Below are 5,692 nucleotides of genomic sequence, written 5' to 3'. Positions count from 1 at the left end.
AATTTGAAAGTGTTATGTGCGTTACCATATTTAGTGTGAATTTTGCCTAATTAAGTTTGTATGAATCGTTTCCTATTTTTTTTAGAACCAAAGGTTTATTAATGTTTAGTTATGTTAACATTTTTTTGGTTATTTCATATTTCACATTTACAATTAATTGTTATGTAAATGTTATGAAATATTAAATGAGTATTGTTACTAACAGTGTGTTGGGTTATGTTTTAAATCACATGTATGTTTACAGTAATGGTTCATTCAGATGATGATGAGGTTACTACACCCGTTCAAAGAGGGGAAACTAGTAGCCAGAAAAAGAAACTTGGCCCTACGGGAATGAAAGATATAACACGTTTTAGTAGTGAGGGACGGAGAATGGTTATTCAGTACAATGAACTAGGTCAACCGATTGGACCGAATGCAACGAAGTTGAAGAGTTTTATTGGAACGACCGTAAGGTTTCACGTTCCTATCACGTACTCTACTTGGCATGTTGTTCCAATATAGATGAAGGAGAAAATTTATGAACTGATTGAGGTAAAAATGCTTCTTATTGAGTGTTTTTAGGTTAAACTACCAACTTCAACATATTTAATACATTTGATTTTTTTTTTTCATTGTAGGTCGGCTTCATTCTTGACCCCAAGTCGAAGAAAAGCATACTTCAAAATGCGGGAGTATGCTATCGTGGGTTCAAGTTGAGATTAACAACTACGTACGTACTTCCATTTAAGGACGATGTGGAGAAATTAAAACACCCACCAGCGGAATACTCATTCATCGATCAAGACCATTGGGATGAATTTGTGGCTTCATAGTTGAAGGAAGATTTTGAAGTACGTATAAATATCCAAACATTTTCTTATACTTTATGTACAATTTGTTACACAAATATGTTAATTTAATTGAGGTTATACAACTTTTTCTACAGAAAAAAAGTGAAGATTGTAAACTGAAAAGGAAGCTATACAAATACAACCATAGAACATCTCGCAAGGGGTATGCAAATCTGGTTGAGGAGTTGGTAAGTAACTACCCTTAAAGATGTTCTTTGTTTTCATGATGTGAGATTCCAAATATAACATCCATTGTTTATGTAGCGTGCATCTTCTTCGTTAAATCAAATAGATCGATCGATAGTATGGAAACATGCACGCTTGGATCGTAAGGGAGAGTTCCCAGATAAAGAGACAATGGACGTTGCCAATCTCATTGTAAGTTAACAAGTTGAGAAAATTTGGCAACTTATAATTTCCATTTTTTTTGTTACTATGGTTTCACATCTTCTAATTTCCATTTCGTGCACTATTTTAGGACGATCTAATGGGCAACCAGAAGGGACGTAGTTTATCTGGTGGTGACAATGTTCTCACCCAGACATTGGGAGGGAAAGATCGTCCGGGCATACTCCTAGGCGTGGGGAAGTACGTGACTAAGAAAAAATATTTCCATACCCAATGGAATCTAAAGAAGGTAATGAGGAGAGGACAATGTATGAGGAACGTGATCAAATGGCCAAACGAATTATCGAGCTAGAAGCGGAGTTGCATAGAATGAAAAAAGATGAGTGTGAGAAAGGAGATGAAGAAGAACAAGACCCTAGCATGTGTTCGAAAGGAACACCATCAATCAAAGGGGTTTCAGATGATGAGACTGAAGACGTAGCCTCTGATTCGGTACCAGATAAAGCGGCTGACGTTGTGACAGAAGTGAAGAAAGAAGAAAATGTGGGGGACACAAGATCAAGTGATTTGAAGGTTAGTTTAAAGTATACTTTACTTATTAAGGCACACTGCTCCACAACAATTCTATATACGTGTTTAATCTTGTAAGCAGTTAGACATAACCCTGAAAACGTATTGACTAACTTTACGTGCACATATTTAACATATAATTCTACGTAGGTTGGAACTCCGTGTATGCTTGCGTTTGAAACTGAAGATACTATCATTGCACATGGGACAATATTTGATGCTGAAGGTGACGGTGAGAACATCAAGGTATCAGTGGATGTTGTCCTCGATGGCAAAGGTGTGATTCCGAAACCGACAAAGGAAGGAGTCACCAAACTGACGCATAAAGTCGAATCACATTTAATGTGGCCACGACATCTTGTTCTTACTAGGAATGATAAGGTAATTGTCTGTCTTACAGTAGTTGAACTTTTTGTGATAGAAGGAAACTGTAGGCTTCAATACGGATCCGTCCACATTCCCTAGTGCATCATATCTACGTGCTCCAGTGGCACTCCGGTGTTTTGTTAGACTCGTTGAACATATGGGGTCATCGATTCAACTAAACACGCCTTCAGAGGTATTCGTTGTGAAGAGAAAATGTTGCATTATGGTTGAGTCACTGAGGGATTTCTCGTCAATGCAGCCAATATGCACATCATGCCTAGATGCTTACATGATATAAGATTTCCTTTTAATATATATACGTCATTGATGTTTGCAGTCTCCTTTTAATTGTAAGTCCATTTCATTGTGTAGGTACCTTCACACAATTATGGTACAAGGACGAAGTTTAAGCTTGTTCAAGTTCATGGATGCCGGATCTGTAAGTTACTCGAGTTACAAACAATCGCGTGCGCAGTTGTTGAATGCTCGACTTCTCGGAGCCGAGTATGACCAAGTAGTATTGTTCCCATACAACTCTGGGTAAGTGCATGATAATGACATTTTCATTACCATTCACGATTTGAATTCACTATTAAAATATTAATTTATAATGGTGGAAATGTGTTCTTAGCAATCACTAGACATTGGTCGTTGTTAATCCTACAAAGGGTGCTGCATATTGGATTGACCCGTTGAAGAATCGGATTGACGGAGACATGAGGACGTGCTTCAAATGTAGGTCATATTATTGTCGTTAATGTCTTTATTATGTGTGCAACTATTTTAATTATGTAACAATCTTATATTATGTGGTAGGTCATTCAATATATCAAAGAAAAAAACCAAATTGGAAGGTTGTTAAGGTATACGGAATTGACCAGTAGGATAGTCGTAAATAAGTTATTAATTTAAACGTTTCACATGTATTTTTTTTATTCTACATCCAGTGTTCCAAACAAAATGGGGTGGTAGAATGCGGGTACTATGTTATGCGATTCATGCGGGACATAATTTCTGCGAGGAGTACTTCGATTGTAGATGTCGTAAGTATTAGAATTTTAAAACCACTTTATGTCATTGTTTGGAATGAAAATAATTCTTTACCACTTTATTATCTACAGATGAAAAGTTTACCTCCTATGTACTCTCAAGATCAAATCGATGAAGTTAGATCGGAATTGGCGGAGTTCCTTTCTAAGCACGTACATCGTGCTTAGCACCAGATTAGGAAACAACATTTTTTGAAGTATTTTGTGGGGATCTTTTGTTAATATAATTTTGTTAAACCCGAATGACACACAAGAAAATGTTAAGCACATTGTTTTGAACAGACTTAAGCATGAAAGGGGTAAGTGAATGGTTATTTTACATCTAAGTATATGTGACTTGCTTTTAAGTAAGTGGATATGAATGTGTGTTTGCTTATTTGTTTCTTAGGAAGAGTTCGATATATATGTGACTGGCTCATGGAATTTTGTTATTTGGTGTCATACTACACTGGGATATGAATCTTCTTGCAATCAAATAACTGTCGAAGGTGATTATTTGCTTGTGTCCTTGGTTCACTAGCTTTGAATGTTTAATATATGGATTGGGGATTAGAGATGTATGTTTTTGCATTGTGCTGTCTAATTGGTTTTTGTAATTTAGTACTGCGGTCTTCCAAAATATGGACAGCTTTGTCATACACATGGGATAATGTTGGGCACTTCATTCAAGTAAGAAGCTATAGACTTAAATTTCCACAAACCAACAATGAATGGTACGTCGATACATGTATGTTTTCACATGAACCCTTCATTCCCTGTAGCACTTTTTTTGTTCATGAACCTGAGTAGTTGCTGTAACCTTCCTATCCGTTTTAATAATATGAGAGAATTGGTACATGATTATTCATAGTTCATCTTCATTTGCGATGATTGCCTAATACAAACTGTTCAACTCTAAGGATTACAAATTGTTGTAGCTTTTCTGTTCTAAGGACTAGGAACGACCCAAGAAGTTGTTCAATTTGCAGTGGCCATTTGGTTGGACGTTAGTCTTCTCCTTGATCTCTTTCTCTTCTTCTTAGGAACTTCATTTTCATTATCAGATTGGATATCCATTACCATATTCTGTTTGGCATTTGTAATATGATAATCTGGTTCTTCCACTTCTTCTTGCAGTGACCATTTGTTTCTTATCATTATCAGCTATATTATTGGTCAAGTGAGAACTCATATGACATCCCAAGGATCTCCCACAAGCAAAACTCTTATTACAGAGCTTGCAAACATGTCTTGACCCTAAATTAGCTTCCATTCACGAAAGCCTTTAAAGGAACCACCATGAAAACAGAAGAGAAAAGAAAAAACACCAAAGGAAGAGATGAAAAAGCTAATGAAACTTCAAAATTAATCCAAAAGCTTGAATTGATGCTGCAATTCGTGATTGTGAGTTTCAAAACCATACCCTTAATGAGTTTCTGTCCTTCAAAAGGATTGTTCACTAGAGCTCTTGTGCTTACACCCCTCAATAAAATGGGGTTGCCAAGCGAAAAAATCATCGTTTGGAAAGAGCCTGTTTCCTTATGTTGTCTACTTCCATGTTTTCTTATTTGTGAGCAGTACTGCAACTTATCTCATTAATAGGATTCCACCTCCAGATTCCCTTAGATTGTCTCAAGGGAGTTGTATCCCTTAATCCGCCTCACTTTTGAGGTTTTCCTTCGAATTTTTGGGTGTAAAACCTATGTTCATATCTTTGATCTTAACTAGACCAAATTCACCCACCGAGCTCAGGCTTGTGTGTTGTTGGGTATCTTCCTGATGATCGGGGATATATATATGTTTTCATCATTCTTTCTATAAATAATTTGTCACTATGGATGTCGCCTTTCATGAGGACAGACCTTTATTTTCCGCATCTTTAGGGGGAGAATATAAATGAAGAGTCTAATTGTTCGTTAGAGTTTATCAGTCCTACCCTTGTTATCATACATGACACCGATCCTCATCTCGTGGTCCTACCTACAAACTAAGTTCCACGTAAGACCTAGTATAAGAGGAATCTAAAAAAAAAAATTGGTCCCCTACTAATGAATCAGCTGGTTCAGTCCAAGACTCTAAAGTACCACGAGATCAAGGTATGACTAATCCCATTGACCCATGTGTTGACAGTAAAATGAGTGAGAATGACAGGTTCAATATGACTATTTTTTAATATATGGAAGAAACGGGCAATGTTGATGAAATCAAGGTTAGAGAATAAATTGTTGGTAATGAGGCTAAATAGAACCATTCAGGCAATCTAGATAAGTATAATTCTTCTATTGACATTCCTATTACGTTAAGGAAAGATACCAGGTCTTGTAGAAAACACCCTATCTATAACTATGTGTCCTATGAGAGTTTACCACCACAAATTCAGAGCCTTTACAACCAGCCTTGACTCTACCATGATACCTAAAAATATCCACATTACTTTAAAGTGCTCTGAGTGAAAAACTGCAGTTATAGATAAGATAAAAGCTCTTGAAAAGAAAAAGACTTGAGAGAACTATACTCATCCTAAGGGACATAAAATCGTGGGATATA

At 36.4% G+C, this 5,692-nt stretch overlaps 1 long non-coding RNA gene across 1 annotated transcript; it reads left to right on the top strand.

The window, feature by feature from the left end:
* Nucleotides 1-2,885: 2,885 nt before the first annotated feature.
* On the top strand, nucleotides 2,886-3,371 carry LOC105435485. The gene is made up of 3 exons (XR_004216418.1): nucleotides 2,886-2,980; nucleotides 3,065-3,160; nucleotides 3,239-3,371. It is a non-coding gene; the product is annotated as an uncharacterized LOC105435485 (long non-coding RNA).
* Nucleotides 3,372-5,692: the final 2,321 nt, after the last annotated feature.

Source organism: Cucumis sativus, chromosome 5, assembly GCF_000004075.3.
Source record: "Cucumis sativus cultivar 9930 chromosome 5, Cucumber_9930_V3, whole genome shotgun sequence".
Classification (NCBI taxonomy): domain Eukaryota; kingdom Viridiplantae; phylum Streptophyta; class Magnoliopsida; order Cucurbitales; family Cucurbitaceae; genus Cucumis; species Cucumis sativus.
The sequence above is the reverse complement of the archived record's forward strand: the minus strand, read 5'-3'. Positions and strand labels throughout refer to the sequence as shown.